Source organism: Eriocheir sinensis, chromosome 42, assembly GCF_024679095.1.
Source record: "Eriocheir sinensis breed Jianghai 21 chromosome 42, ASM2467909v1, whole genome shotgun sequence".
Taxonomy (NCBI): Eukaryota; Metazoa; Arthropoda; class Malacostraca; order Decapoda; family Varunidae; genus Eriocheir; species Eriocheir sinensis.
This window is the reverse complement of record NC_066550.1, coordinates 7884395-7900482: the sequence shown is the minus strand read 5'-3', so window position 1 is coordinate 7900482 and position 16088 is coordinate 7884395. Positions and strand designations below refer to the sequence as shown.

The 16088-nt window shown below is 37.3% G+C and overlaps 1 pseudogene; it reads right to left on the bottom strand.

Annotated features, from left to right (window-relative positions):
- Positions 1-16088, bottom strand: part of LOC127010211 (putative neural-cadherin 2) — a 202096-nt pseudogene that overhangs the window by 49741 nt on the left and 136267 nt on the right.

Sequence of the window (16088 nt, the reverse complement as noted above, 5' to 3'; positions counted from 1 at the left end):
GAGAGAGAGAGAGAGAGAGAGAGAGAGAGAGAGAGAGAGAGAGAGAGAGAGAGAGAGAGAGAGAGAGAGAGAGAGAGAGAGAGAGAGAGAGAGAGAGAGAGAGAGAGAGAGAGAGAGAGAGAGAGAGAGAGAGAGAGAGAGAGAGAGAGAGAGAGAGAGAGAGAGAGAGAGAGAGAGAGAGAGAGAGAGAGAGAGAGAGAGAGAGAGAGAGAGAGAGAGAGAGAGAGAGAGAGAGAGAGAGAGAGAGAGAGAGAGAGAGAGAGAGAGAGAGAGAGAGAGAGAGAGAGAGAGAGGAAGAACTGTACTGAAGGAGGAAAGGAGAGAACATGGTAATAGGAGGAGAAGAGAGGGAAGGATTAAGGAGATAGAGAAAGGAAAGGAGAAAGAGGGGAATAATGGAGAGGTGAAGAGGGGATGATGAAGGGAAGGGGAAGAGTGAAAGAAAGAGAGATGAAAATGAAAGTAAGAGTGAGGGAAGGAAGAGGATTAAAAAGAGAAAGATGGAGAGAATAGGAAGGAGGAAAACAGAAGAGGAAGAAAAAAGGAAATAAAAAGAAAAGAAAGAATAGAAAGAAAAGAAGAAAATAGAAGAAAAAATGGGAAAATAGCGGAAAGATGAGGGGAATAGGAAGAAGAAAGAAGGAGAGAAATAAATAAGAAATACGAGAAAGAGAAAACAAAAAAAGATAACAAATGGAATAAAAAAGAAATGAAAAGAGAAAAGGAGAAAAAAGAAGAGAGAAATAATGCAGAAAAAAGGAAGAAAGAAAGTTAGAGATAGGGAAGGAAAGAAAAATGAAAATAATATTGAAAAGGAAGGGAAAACAAAGAAAAGAAAGAAGAGAAAAATAAGAAAAGGACAAAGAGGGAAGAGAAGAAAGGAATGGAAGAGAAAATAGAAGAGAATACATAGAGGAAAAGAAGGAAGGGGAATGAATGATAAGGAAGGGAAGAAGAGAAGGGAAAAGAAGGGAAGGGAAAAAGGGAAGGGAAAAAAAGGGAAGGGAAGAAGAGAAGGGAAAAAGAAGGAAAGGGAAGAAAAGAAGGGAAAAGAAGGGAAGGGAAAAAGAGAAGGGAAAAGAAGGGAAGGGAAGAAGAGAAGGGAAAAGGAGGGAAGGGAAAAAGGGAAGGGAAAAGAAGGGAAGGGAAGAAGAGAAGGGAAAAGAAGGGAAGAGAAGAAGAGAAGGGAAAAGAAGGGAAGGGAAGAAGAGAAGGGAAAAAAAGGGAAGGGAAGAAGAGAAGGGAAAAAGAAGGAAAGGGAAGAAAAGAAGGGAAAAGAAGGGAAGGGAAAAAGAGAAGGGAAAAGAAGGGAAGGGAAGAAGAGAAGGGAAAAGGAGGGAAGGGAAAAAGGGAAGGGAAAAGAAGGGAAGAGAAGAAGAGAAGGGAAAAGAAGGGAAGGGAAAAAGAGAAGGGAAAAGGAGGGTAGGGAAGAAGAGAAGGGAAAAAAAGGGAAGAGAAGAAGAGAAGGGAAAAGAAGGAAAGGGAAGAAGAGAAGGGAAAAGAAGGGAAGGGAGATGAATGATAGGGAAGAGAGGAAGAGAAGGGAAAAGAAGGGAAGGGAAAAAAGAAGGGAAAAGGGAAAGGTGGGTAAAGAAGGAAAAAAAGGAAGGGAAGAAGAGAATGGAAAAGAAGGGAAAGGAGGGAAAGATGAGAAAAGAAAGGAAATAATGGATAAAGGAGAAAAGTAGATAGAAAAAGAAGAATAAAAGGAAATGAAAATTTTAAACCCAAGTGGAAAGTAGATAATAAAGAAGAAGAGAAAATAAAGGAAAGGAAAGGAGAAAGGAAAAGAAGATTAGAAAGGAAGAACAAAAGAGGAAAGATTGGAATGAGATAATTAATCCTCTCTCTAATTGTGTGTTAAAGTTTCTTCGTGTTTCGGTTCAACTTTTTTTAATCAGTGTTTTTCTTTCTCTGCGATTTTTTCTCTTTCTTCTCTTTTCTCCATTATTTTCATCCTTCTTACGGTAAAGAGAGAGAGAGAGAGAGAGAGAGAGAGAGAGAGAGAGAGAGAGAGAGAGAGAGAGAGAGAGAGAGAGAGAGAGAGAGAGAGAGAGAGAGAGAGAGAGAGAGAGAGAGAGAGAGAGAGAGAGAGAGAGAGAGAGAGAGAGAGAGAGAGAGAGAGAGAGAGAGATATAGAGAGAGAGAGAGAGAGAGAGAGAGAGAGAGAGAGAGAGAGAGAGAGAGAGAGAGAGAGAGAGAGAGAGAGATTTACATAGATTTACATAGAAAATCAGACCACACAGACCCCATGGTCCAGACTTGGTGGTCTGTCCTTAAACCTAAGTGATTTTACATTAATCAGAAGACTCCAAAACGTTGCATTTCTACTCTAGTCGATATTAAGTTGAAGGAAGTGACGGTCGAGCTTATTTTTGAAGGAGTCAATCGTGTTACACTGGACCACTGATGGTGGGAGCTTATTCCATTCTCGCACTACAACGTTGGTGAAGAAAATTTGGTGCAGTCTGAATTTACTTGTTCACATCTGAGTTTTACGCCATTGTTCCTCGTGCGCAAAGTGTCATCCATCATAAAAGAGAGAGAGAGAGAGAGAGAGAGAGAGAGAGAGAGAGAGAGAGAGAGAGAGAGAGAGAGAGAGAGAGAGAGAGAGAGAGAGAGAGAGAGAGAGAGAGAGAGAGAGAGAGAGAGAGAGAGAGAGAGAGAGAGAGAGAGAGAGAGAGAGAGAGAGAGAGAGAGAGAGAGAGAGAGAGAGAGAGAGAGAGAGAGAGAGAGAGAGATTTACATAGATTTACAGAAAATCAGACCACACAGACCCCATGGTCCCGACTAGGTGGTCTGTCCTTAAACCTAAGTGATTTTACATTAATCAGAAGACTCCAAAACGTTGCATTTCTACTCTAGTCGATATTAAGTTGAAGGAAGTGACGGTCGAGCTTATTTTTGAAGGAGTCAATCGTGTTACACTGGACCACTGATGGTGGGAGCTTATTCCATTCTCGCACTACAACGTTGGTGAAGAAAAATTTGGTGCAGTCTGAATTTACTTGTCTACATCTGAGTTTTACGCCATTGTTCCTCGTGCGCAAAGTGTCATCGATCATAAAAAGAGAGAGAGAGAGAGAGAGAGAGAGAGAGAGAGAGAGAGAGAGAGAGAGAGAGAGAGAGAGAGAGAGAGAGAGAGAGAGAGAGAGAGAGAGAGAGAGAGAGAGAGAGAGAGAGAGAGAGAGAGAGAGAGAGAGAGAGAGAGAGAGAGAGAGAGAGAGAGAGAGAGAGAAAGGCATAAAAAACAATAAAAATAAATGTGTATGCAAAAATAGTAAGAGTTGTATTAAAGATAAAATAAAAATGTATATATAGAACAAAAAGCCTTCAATGTCATGTTTCTGTTCATGTAAAAAAATAAAATAGCAAAGATGATAAAATAAAAAAAAGACTAATGGGTTGAATTTTAGTAATGAAGTTGATATATATATATTTTGGGGGGTCAAGTTACAAGTTTCAACATGTCCAGTCTCTCTCTCTCTCTCTCTCTCTCTCTCTCTCTCTCTCTCTCTCTCTCTCTCTCTCTCTCTCTCACACACACACACACACACACACACACACACACACACACACACACACACACACACACACACACACACACACACACATCTGTCATCTTGGTATACGCGACATCTGGCGGAGGTTTCTTTCTCCTTTTCTTTTTGTTATAATTCCTACCCTGTCTTCTCTTCCCTGTACCTCCCCCCCCCACTCACCTCCCTCTTCCTCTCCCCCTCTTCCTCTCTCCTCCCCCGACACACTACTAAACTCTTCCCTTAACTTTCTCCATAGCTTATAGGAAAGAAAAGGTAGGAAGGAGAGGAGAGAAGATGGAAAGGAAAGGGAAGGAAACGATAGAAGAGAGGAAACAAACACAGAATGAAAGGGAAGAAGGAAGGAAGGAAAGAAACAAAACGGGTCGTGGAGGAGAAAGAATAAAATGATAAAAAAGGAAGCAGCGAAAGAACAGAAGGAATAAAAGGAACAATGGGAGGGAAGAGAAAAACCGTAATGAAGCAAAAAACAACAAAAAACAAAGGCTTCCCTCTCTCTTCTACCCCTCCTATTCCTTTCCCTTCTCCCCTTCTTCTTCCCCATAACTCTACTCCCTTCCTCTCCCCTCCCCATACACTTACATCACCTCTCTCCCCGTATCTCACCTTCTTTTCTCCCCTCACACACTTCTAACCCCCAACACCCCTATACCCTTACCACCTCCCCCATATCTCCCCCTTTCACTCTCCGCCACACTCCTACCCCCCCCGCATCTCTACCTTCCTCCCCCTCCCCCTCCCCCTCACACACCTGTAGCTGCAAGAGGTGTCCGGTGTGGGGGTTGATAGCGAAGGGCAGGGCGTGGGCCGGGACGTGAGCCTCCCCCAGACTGTAGACCAGCCCCCCGCGGTCCACGGCGTCCGCGTCCTCGGCCTCCACCTGGGAAAGGGAAGGGAGACACCATATACACCTGGGTTTGGAAAGGGGAAACACTACGGGGAGGGGAAACATTATACACCTGGTTTTGGAAAGGAGAAACACTACTTGAAGGGCAAAAACTATGTATATCTGTTTTTTTCATTCATTAGTAGCGTTAGAATGTTTCCACCTGTTAGTAACATGTATAAATCAAAACCTACATCTTCATTCACCCGTTGACTATAAAAAGTATATTAGGGAGATCGTCAACCACGTTTTCATAAGAGGTAAAGCAGGTACATCATAAAGCTGTTAATTAGAAACGTTAATCAGGTGTATACTCATCCACCTGTTAAGTAAAGGTAAATTAGGTAGTTTTAATTCACCCGTCAGTTAGGAAGGTAAATAAAATAGATCTTCATCCAACTGTTAAAAGTAATGTTGGCTGTAATTCATCGTCTAATAGTTACTCATCCACCTTTTGGTTAGGAAGGTAAGACAGGTAATTCTCATCCACCTGTTAGAAAAGTTAATTAGGTACATGATCATCCACCTGTTAATTAGTAAGATAATGTAGGCAGATCCTCATCCACTGAACTTCATCCATCTATTAATTAGGAAAAAATAACTTCATCCATCTATTAATTAGGAAAAAATAACTTCATCCATCTACTAATTAGGAAAAAATAACTTCATCCATCTACTAATTAGGAAAAAATAACTTCATCCATCTACTAATTAGGAAAAAATAACTTCATCCATCTACTAATTAGGAAAAAATAACTTCATCCATCTATTAATTAGGAAAAAATAACTTCATCCATCTACTAATTAGGAAAAAATAACTTCATCCATCTATTAATTAGGAAAAAATAACTTCATCCATCTACTAATTAGGAAAAAATAACTTCATCCATCTACTAATTAGGAAAAAATAACTTCATCCACGTGCTGCTTAGAAAAGGTAACCCATGTATTATTAGCCTGTTTCTTTATGTCTTTTTTTTTTGTCCTTTCTTCACTTTTTTTTTTTTTTTTTTTTTACTAATTTAACCCTTTCTCCCTCTTTAAACACTCTTCGTATCCTGTTTTCTCTTTGTCTGTTTTTTTTTGCCCTTTCTCCATTCTTTTTTTTTTTTTTTTTTTTTTTTTTTTTTTTTACTAATTTAACTCTTTCTCCCTCTTTAAACACTCTTCGTATCCTGTTTCCTCTTTGTCTGTTTTTTTTGCCCTTTCTCCATTATTTTTTTTTTTTTTTTACTAATTTAACCTTTTCTCCTTTAAACACTCTTCGTATCCTGTTTCCTCTTTGTCTGTTTTTTTGCCCTTTCTCCATTCTTTTTTTTTCTTTTTTTTACTAATTTAACCTTTTCCTCTTTAAACACTCTTCGTATCCTGTTTCCTCTTGTCTGTTTTTTTTGCCCTTTTCTCCATTCTTTTTTTTTTTTTTTTTACTAATTTAACTCTTTCTCCCTCTTTAAACACTCTTCGTATCCTGTTTCCTCTTTGTCTGTTTTTTTTGCCCTTTCTCCATTCTTTTTTTTTTCTTTTTTTTTTACTAATTTAACCCTTTCTCCCTCTTTAAACACTCTTCGTATCCTGTTTCCTCTTTGTCTGTTTTTTTTGCCCTTTCTCCATTCTTTTTTTTTTCTTTTTTTTTTACTAATTTAACTCTTTCTCCCTCTTTAAACACTCTTCGTATCCTGTTTCCTCTTTGTGTCCTCTTGGTTTCCTCTTCCTCTTGTTATTAGATTTACAACCCCTTTAGTCCCCCCTTTCAACCTCCTCCCCTCCTTAAAAGGCGACCAATTATCCACCTGTCAATCTTTTATTTATTTATTTATTTATTTATTTATTATTATTTTTACAGCAGAGGAGTCAGTTCAAGGGCATAAAAAAGGAAACAAATGTGAAAATAAAGCCCGCTGCTGAGGGATAACTATTCGTCCACTTCTGTTAGGTACCTTTAAACACCTGTCCGTAATGAATAGACAAACCTTCGCCCACCAACTGTTTCATAAGGCCAACACTCCCTCTCTATTAACGCTCTGAGTCATTGTTGCCAGATTGTCTTACTCAGCCTCTTATATTTACCGACTTCTGACCCCAAAACTGTCTCGTGGACCCCAATAAGGAGATTCACTTATAATTATCGTTAAAATAGTTAATTCCTGATGTTTCTTGGCAATCGTTAGTCGTCAGAAACCGGTAAATGGTATGCTTTGAGTACGACAATCTGGCAACTGTGCTCTGAATAGTGAATGTCCATCCTCTTGGTACTGATAAAAAAACAACACTCGGCATTATTAAGTCTCATATAATTCCCACAATGTAATCTATGTGGTTATATATATATTTTTTCACTGTCCCATTAAACTTGATCTACCTGTAATTAATGTAGTCAGGGCTTATAATATTCTAGTTACATTTAGCTTACTCGCATCCTAAATGAGTGAGTATATTCCAACTTGTTTTTCACTCACTCGGTGGTTAACTATTTTCTTCGTTTAATATTTTTTTTTTCACCGTCCACTAAAACTTGATCTATGTGCAATTAATGTAGTAAGGATCAATATTTACTTATTTTTAGTTTACACGTATTTTAAATGGCTAAATATCATCAACTTACTTTTCACACTCGTCTACTAAATATTTTTCACCGTTCACTTAAACTTTATCTACCTGTAATTAATGTAGTAAGGGCTTATAATATTCTACTTACATCTGGCTTACTCGCGTCCTACATGATTTAATATATTCCAACTTATTTTTTACTCGGTCGTGATCAAACATTTTCTTCATCTACTATTTTTTTCATCGTCCACTTAAACTTTATCTATCTGTAATTGCTCTTGTAAGTGTTTATGATACGCCACTTATTTCTAGCTAACTCGTATCTTGAATGGCTGAACATCAACTTATTCTTCAGTCACTTAAATATTTTCTTCGTCTACTAAATTTCCACGCATTCACTTCTTCAGTAGTTAAAATATCATCTTCATCCACTTAGTTTTTATTCATTCGCATCTAAAAAGGTTAAATCTCTCCTTCATTCACTTATTTTTCAGTCACTCGTGGTTAGCTATCTTCTTCGTCTACTAACCTTTCACGCATTCACACCTTAAGTGGTAAAATATTGTTCTCTTTACCCACTTAATTTTTACTCATTCGCATCTAAAAAGGTTAAATCTCTCCTTCATTCACAATTTTTTTTGCTCACTCGCATCTCAAGTGGTCAATATTCCTCTTCATCCACTTAAGTTTTGCTCATTCTCATCTCAAAGTGTTATTTCTCCTCTTCAGTCACTTGATCTTTACTTATTCTCATCTAAAAAAGGTTAAATCTCTCCTTCATTCACTTATTTATTTTCTTCACTCGCATCCCAAGTGGTCAATCCTCCTCTTCAGCCACTTAACTCTGACTGGTTGGCATGAGAAGTGGTTAATTCTCTTCTTCATTCACTTATTATTTTCTTCACTCGCATCTCAAGTGGCTAATCCTCCTCTCCATCCACTTAATTGTACCCGTTTGCATGTTAAGTGGTTAATTCTCTTCTTCATTCACTTATTATTTTCTTCACTCGCATCTCAAGTGGCTAATCCTCCTCTCCATCCACTTAATTGTACCCGTTTGCATGTCAAGTGGTTAATTCTCTTCTTCATTCACTTATTATTTTCTTCACTCGCATCTCAAGTGGCTAATCCTCCTCTCCATCCACTTAATTGTACCCGTTTGCATGTCAAGTGGTTGATTCTCTTCTTCATTCACTTATTATTTTCTTCACTCGCATCTCAAGTGGCTAATCCTCCTCTCCATCCACTTAATTGTACCCGTCTGCATGTTAAGTGGTTAATTCTCTTCATCTACTAGTTTTACTCTTTCGTTTATTAACCTCTTCATTATCGTTACTTTGTTTTCTGAGTTGAATTTATTAATACTTCAAGTGGTTCAATTTCAACTTCCTCCACTGAAATATTTTTTGACTATCATTATTAAGGTATTTCTATTACTACTACTACTATTATTTATTATCATCATCATTATTGTTACCATCATTAAAGTAATAAATATTCCCCCGGGGGTAATTTCACGGTAACTCTTCACTGATAAGTACTTTAATGTATGTCAGCGTACAGTCATTAACAAATTAAAAATGTTCACTCACAATTAATGTCGCAGATAAAGACTCATTACCGTGTTATAATGCGTTCACCTCATCAATTAGCCGGGCAGAATAACATCTATTAATGGTCTAACTACCGCCGCTGCTGGTTGATGCATCGCGGCATTGACACGTCCAGGAGCCCAGTGAAAGGTTTGCGACACACTCTTAATGGAGACAAGAACACACACACACACACACACACACACACACACACACACACACACACTTGTACGATGGCTTGGTGTGCGTCTTGGTTACTTATTTGAACCCTCTTATTCTGTTTTGTACTCGCTTCCTTATTGTGTGTGTAAGAAAGATTTAAACATCATCTCCTTTCCCTCTCTTTCCTTCGTTTCATTTCTCTCTCTCTCACAGATTTCAACCTTCATCTATTTTGTTTCGTTTTCTTTTGTTTCCTTATTTTTTTTCTTACGAAGGATTTGAACATCATCTATTCTTGCTTTTTCTTTTCATTATTTTCCCTACAATGGATTCAAACGTTATCTTTATCTTCTATTTTCTTGTTCTTTTTTCTACAAAGACTTAAAATATCATCTACATTTTTGTGCCAAATTTTGAACACCTACTTTCTATTTGTGTTTATTTTTTTCTAATAAAAAAATCAAACATCTACTTTCTTTTCCATATTTTTTCCACAAAGAATCTAAACATCATACAGTTTCACTTGATTTGTTTCCTGATTATTTTTTACAGAGAACAAACTGGTCGTCTACTTTCTTTTTCTTTTTGTCTATATTTCATTCAAGAGGCAATTTAAACACGATTATCTTTTACTAACCTACAATTAAACTCCTGCTCTTCCCTCCTCATTCTGTTACTTAAGTTTAGGCAATCATATTCAACACCTTAATTCTAAATACATGAAACTACTTAATCCCAGGTACCTAAAAGTTAGAATTACACGTGAATATAAAAACCGACATCCTTTCCATATTTACTTCATCAGATTATTTCGTTTAACATAGAGAATAAAAACCCATTCGCTCAATATCAAAGAGGATTAAAACTATGAAGGCACGGATAAGGTGTGTGTGTGTGTGTGTGTGTGTGTGTGTGTGTGTGAGAGAGAGAGAGAGAGAGAGAGAGAGAGAGAGAGAGAGAGAGAGAGAGAGAGAGAGAGAGAGAGAGAGAGAGAGAGAGAGAGAGAGAGAGAGAGAGAGAGAGAGAGAGAGAGAGAGAGAGAGAGAGATTACCTGAATATGCAAGATTTATCATTATTCCTTTTTGATAATAATTTGCGAAGTTGTTCACCTCAAGACATGAATTACTAATCGTGTTTTCAATCACCTCGTAATTAAGAAATGTATTGTCTATTATCCTGAAGATTTTGAGATAACGACTTAATTCGATTACCGGAATACACTAATTGCTTGATAATATTTGTTGAGTTTGTCTGCTCACAAATATATAATTAGATGTATTTTCAATCATCTCTTAATTATACTCTAAGTTCGGCATTTTAAGACGCTTTAGTTTCTCACATCAACTATTTCTAAAGGTCAAAGAGGGGATCAATAGGGTTCTAATGAGTGTTTTTTAGGTTCACGCTACTGAAGAAGGGCCAAACTACCACCAGGGTCATAAAACTACTCCAGGAAATGCCCAAAACTCGTACGAATACCTGAAGATACAAGACTGATCATCATTCCTCTCGAAAAAAAATGAGTGTCTTTTCTCCTTAACTGACAAGATATAGTGAGGCGTGTTTTCAATCATCTCTAAATTATGCCCTAAGTCTTTGTGTCTATTCCCTGAAGGTTAAAGTAGACTTGATTCGATTACCTGAAGATACATGATTTAGTTATATTCCTCTCTTGAAAAAATACAGTTTGTCTTTTCATCTTAATATATAGCGAGATATAATGAGACGTGTTTTCAATCATCTCTAAATTATGCCCTAAGTCTTTGTGTCTATGTACCTCATGGTTTGAGTAGACTTGATTCGATTACCTGAAGATACAATATTTAGTTTTATACCTTTCTTGAAAAAAATACGAGTTTGTCCTTTCACCTTAAGTAGCGAGATATAATGAGACTTGTTTTCAATCATCTCAAAATTATAACCTAAGTCTTTGTGTCTATTTCGTGATGGTTTAAGTAGACTTGATTCGATTACCTGAAGATACATGATTTAGTTTTATTCCTCTCTTGAAAAAATACGAGTTTGTCTTTCACCTTAATATATGAGATGTAATGAGACTTGTTTTCAGTCATCTTTAAATTATAACCTAAGTCTTTGTGTCTATTCCCTGACGGTTTAAGTAGACTTGATTCGATTACCTGAAGATACAATATTTAGTTTTATACCTTTCTTGAAAAAAATACGAGTTTGTCTTTTCACCTTAATATACGAGAAGATACAATGAGACCAGTTTTCAGTCATCTTTAAATTATAACCTAAGTCTTTGTGTCTATTCCCTGACGGTTTAAGTAGACTTGTTCGATTACCTGAAGATACATGATTTAGTTTTATTCCTCTCTTGAAAAAATACGAGTTTATCTTTTCATCTTAATATATAGCGAGACGTGTTTTCAATCATCTTTAAATTATAACCTAAGTCTTTGTGTCTATTTCCCTGACGGTTACCTGAAGATACATGATTTAGTTTTATTCCTCTCTTGAAAAATACGAGTTTGTCTTTTCACCTTAATATATAGGGAGATATAATGAAGCGTGTTTTCAATCATCTTTAAATTATAACCTAAGTCTTTGTGTCTATTTCCCTGACGGTTACCTGAAGATACATGATTTAGTTTTATTCCTCTCTTGAAAAATACGAGTTTGTCTTTTCACCTTAATATATAGCGAGATATAATGAAGCGTGTTTTCAATCATCTTTAAATTATAACCTAAGTCTTTGTGTCTATTTCCCTGACGGTTACCTGAAGATACATGATTTAGTTTTATTCCTCTCTTGAAAAAATACAGTTTGTCTTTTCACCTTAATATATAGCGAGATATAATGAGGAGTGTTTCAATCATCTCTAAATTATAACCTAAGTCTTTGTGTCTATTCCGTGACGGTTTAAGTAGACTTGACTCGATTACCTGAAGATACATGATTTAGTTTTATTCCTCTCTTGAAAAAATACAAGTTTGTCTTTTCACCTTAATATATAGCGAGATATAATGAGGCGTGTTTTCAATCATCTCAAAATCATAATCTTTGTGTTTCTGTCCATTTCCCTGAGGCTTCAAAGAGTTGGATTTGATTCCACCTGAAAACGCAAAGAAAGTGATGTCATTCTTCTCAATGCTATTTCTTTTAGTTACTTGTTCAGCTGACGGTTACCAACAAGACGAGTTTGCAATCATCACAGTTATATATCTTTGTGTTTCTCTTCATTTACCGAAGTATTTATTCATTCCCCTCTTAATATTTGTCTTTCTGTTCATTTACCTCATGATATAAATAATGCAAATCTACTTAATCTCTTTCTTTGAGTGTTTTGGTCCATTCACTTGAACATAATTGGATTTAATATCACATCTTTCTTTCACTTATTGTTTCATATTTCCTCTTCTGTGTGTTTCGGTCCGTTCTGAAAGCACAGCAGGACTTAATTAAAATCATTCATCTTTCTTTCACTTATGGTTTTGTATCTCCTTTACCTTCTTATTAAACTTTTATTTTATGCCTTTTACAGTTTCGGTCTATTCTGAAAACACAGCAGGACTTAATTAAAATCATTCATCTTTCTTTCACTTATGGTTTTGTATTTCCTTCACCCTTTTACTAAGCTTTTATTTTACGCCTTTTACTGCTTCGGTCTATTCTGAAAACACAATAGGACTTAAAATCATTCATCTTTCTTTCCCTTAAGGTTTTATATCTCCTGTTTTCATTAGTCCGGCCCATCCTAAAAACACTAGCTACCTAATTGCCATCATCCGCCGCTAAGCACAACACTACTAAGAGATAATTCCACGGTCCAACACAGTGGCTTTGTAATCACTCGAACACAAACTCTTCAACCCTCTACACTCCACAATGGTAAGGTTTTTAATGCAAGACCAGATACACAAGAGATTCCCCGTATGGCTTCCTCAAATTTCCTAACTTAAACATGAACACCAAACACCACACAAGGAATTTTCGAAGTCTTTGGTATTGGTTTGGAGGCTTACTTGTTTTTTTCTCAATTGTAAGTGCCGTTACTGAGTGTTCTAAGCGCTAACTGGTTCACGGATAGAGAAAGGCAATATCCGTCAGGGTTTAAAACAACAACAACCCATTTTCTAAGTGTCACCGGGGAGGAAGAGCACGCGGTTTGAGGGGTGACTGCTCCATACAAACCCATCATGGCGAACTGTGAAAGTGGCCCATAGCATCAATCATCTTCACTAACTACCTCCTGATGACCTCGTTCACCTTGACACGTACCAGGGATAAGCTTAACCAACCCTCTTTCACCTGTAATTAGGAGGGGATAGAGTACGCCTCCCATTCGCCTAATTAAAACTTTCCCCCCTCCTACACCTGGCCAATTAACCTGAACCTTTCCTACCTGGCTACCTTGATCGATTAATAGGTGTGTGTATCCGTATCCTGCTTTAAGATTAACTTTTTTTGTGGTGGCTTTTAATTTTTTTCCTATTTACTTTATATTTATTACTGTCTTGTAGGGAATATCATACCAACTTATTTTTCTTATAGTGTTTTTTGTATTGCTTTCTTACTTAATGTGTTGGGCTTGTCTCATTTCTCGTAAAGACATATAGTTGTGAAATACTAATGTAAGGAAATATATGATTAAGAATGTGGATGAGTGGGTAGGTGGGTGAGTAAGTAGATTAGTAAGTTAGGTCAGGTAAGGAAGGTTAGTTAGTAAGTAGGAAGGCAGGTGGGTAGGTAAAGGAAAGGAGGTAAGGTAGGAGGTAAGGAAGGAAGGAAAGGAGGGAAAAAGTTAAATTTGATTGTGTCTGCCTGTCTCTATCTATCTACTCTCTCTCTCTCTCTCTCTCTCTCTCTCTCTCTCTCTCTCTCTCTCTCTCTCTCTCCCTCTCTCCCTTCTCTCTCTCCCTTCTCTCTCTCCCCCTTCTCTCCTTCTCTTCTCCTCTCTCTCTCTCTCCCTCCTTCTCTCTCCTTCCTCTTCCCCTTCTCTCCCCATCTCCCCCTATCCCTCTCTCTCTCTTACCATCCAGGTGTAAAAATTAAAGTCCCACCTGCCCCCGTGTTTAAAGACCACAATAAGCTCTCACACACCTGCCTCAGAACGCGCCAGCCTTGAGGTCATTAAAATTCTCTCACCTGCCCGTCTTGCCTAATTAATTTGGTCCACCTTGAAGCGACTTAATGATTCTTGACCTTCCCACCACTTCGTTAATTAAGTCATGCTCACCTGTATTTTGTGAGCAGGTAATGGTCTATTTTTTATATTTTTTTTGTATTTGTTTTGTGTAGCGTGATTGTTTTTTTATTTATGTTTTTTTTTCTTACTATTATTACTATTATTATTATTATTTTCATTATTTTTATCTCTTTCTGTTTGTGTTTTTATCTGTTTTGTTTGTATTTTTTTTCATATTTATTCAAGTATTATGTTTCTTTCATTATTATTATCCTCCTCATTATCATCAGCATCACTACTACTACTACTACTACTATTACTACAACTACTTCTACTACTACTACTACAACTACTACAACTACTACAACTACTTCTACTACTACTACTACTACTACTACTTCTACTATTGATAGATTAATAACTTTCTCTTTTTTGGTTCATATAGATAACAAAAATCTTCCTTTACTTATGAATCGATATCAAAACAAGTCAACTAAAACAATGAAGAAGGAACCTTGTTGATAAAATGCAATAGCAGTAATAATGAAAATAATAATAATGATAATAATAATAATAACAACAATAACAATAACATTAAAATCAACAATAACCTTCCTTCTCGAGCCTCAGTTAGGGAAGATAAAAAAAATAATAAATTGGGAAAAAAGTCGAAGAAACAAACTTTGGAAAATAAACAAAGAAAATAAACAGTATAACCATCTGGCAACTCTGTTTAGGGGGGAGGGGAGGAGGAGGAGGAGGAGGAGGAGGAGGAGGAGATGTGCTGGAGAATGACAGAAGAGGGAGAGGAAAGAACTGAAGAAGGAAAAAAAGTATAAATAGGAGGAGAAAGAAAAGGAGGAAGAAAAGGAGGAATAGGACTAAGAGGAAGAGGAAGAGGAGGAGGAGGAGGAGGAAGAGGTGTGCTGGAGAATGAGAGAAGGGAGGGAGAAGGAGGAATTGGAGAAAGAAAAAAAAGTAAGAACTGAAGGAGAGAGAGGAAGAAAATGAGGAGGAAAAGATGAAAGAATTAGATGAAGAGGAGGAGGAGGAGGAGGAGGAGAAGGAGGAGGAGGAGGAAAAGCGATGCAGGCGTAAAAAAAAATGAGGAAGAATTTGAATAAAGGAAATATATGTGATGGAGGAAGAGGAGAAGGAGGAGGAGGAGGAGGAGGAGGAGGAGGACAAATTGTTTCAGCGTGAGGAAGAAAAACATCTGTTCCCAATCAGCGAGTAAATCCAGGTGTGTCTTGCCGGCCAATCAGGGACAGGTATTGTTCGTTTGTTTGTTTGTTTGTTTATGTTTGATTTTGTTTATTATCACCTTTTGTTTCACTGTTCAATTGTTTGTTTGTCCTTGTTTGTTTACTGACCCAATTCTTGCCTATGTCCTTGTTGAATCTGAATTTGTCCAATTTAAACCCATTGCTACGTGTCCTACCCGGCTCTCTTACCACCAAAACCCTATTAACATCACCCTTATTAAAGCCCTTCATCCATTTATAAACTTCAACCCATTTCTAAGTGTTCTACCTGGCTCTCTTACCACCAAAACCCTATTAACATCACCCTCATTAAAGCCCTTCATCTATTTATAAACTTCAACCCATTTCTAAGAGTTCTACCCGGCTCTCTTACCACCAAAACCCTATTAACATCACCCATATTAAAACCCTTCATCCATTTATAAACGTCAGTCGTCTCCTTCAACCCTCAGCGTTTATAGAGAATGCAAGTTTAAATGTTTAAGTCTATCCTTATATGGCAAGTTTCTCAACCCGTGAATCATCTTTGTCATCCTCCTCTGCACAGATTCTAGTACCTTCAAGTCCATTCTGTAGTAAGGAGACCAGAACTGACTGTATGATAGAGATGAGGTCTAACTAATGCTAAATATATCTTGAGAATGACTCGATTACATTGTTTAAACTCTTTGAAATGAAACCCAGCGTCCTATTTTTTAACATTTCAACGCCAAGGAACACATATATGACAAGGCTTTCATAGAAGTGGTAGTCATTTCCAGGGGTAGTTTTATTGCCCTGGTGGTAGTTCGACCCTTCTTCTGCACCATGAACCTAAGAAAACCACACTCATGAGAACCACTTAGATCTTTTGGGCATGAAGGGTCTGAGAACACCAACGTCAGTACCCTGTTTGCAAGATTCCTGGCCTGGATGCTTTGTGCCC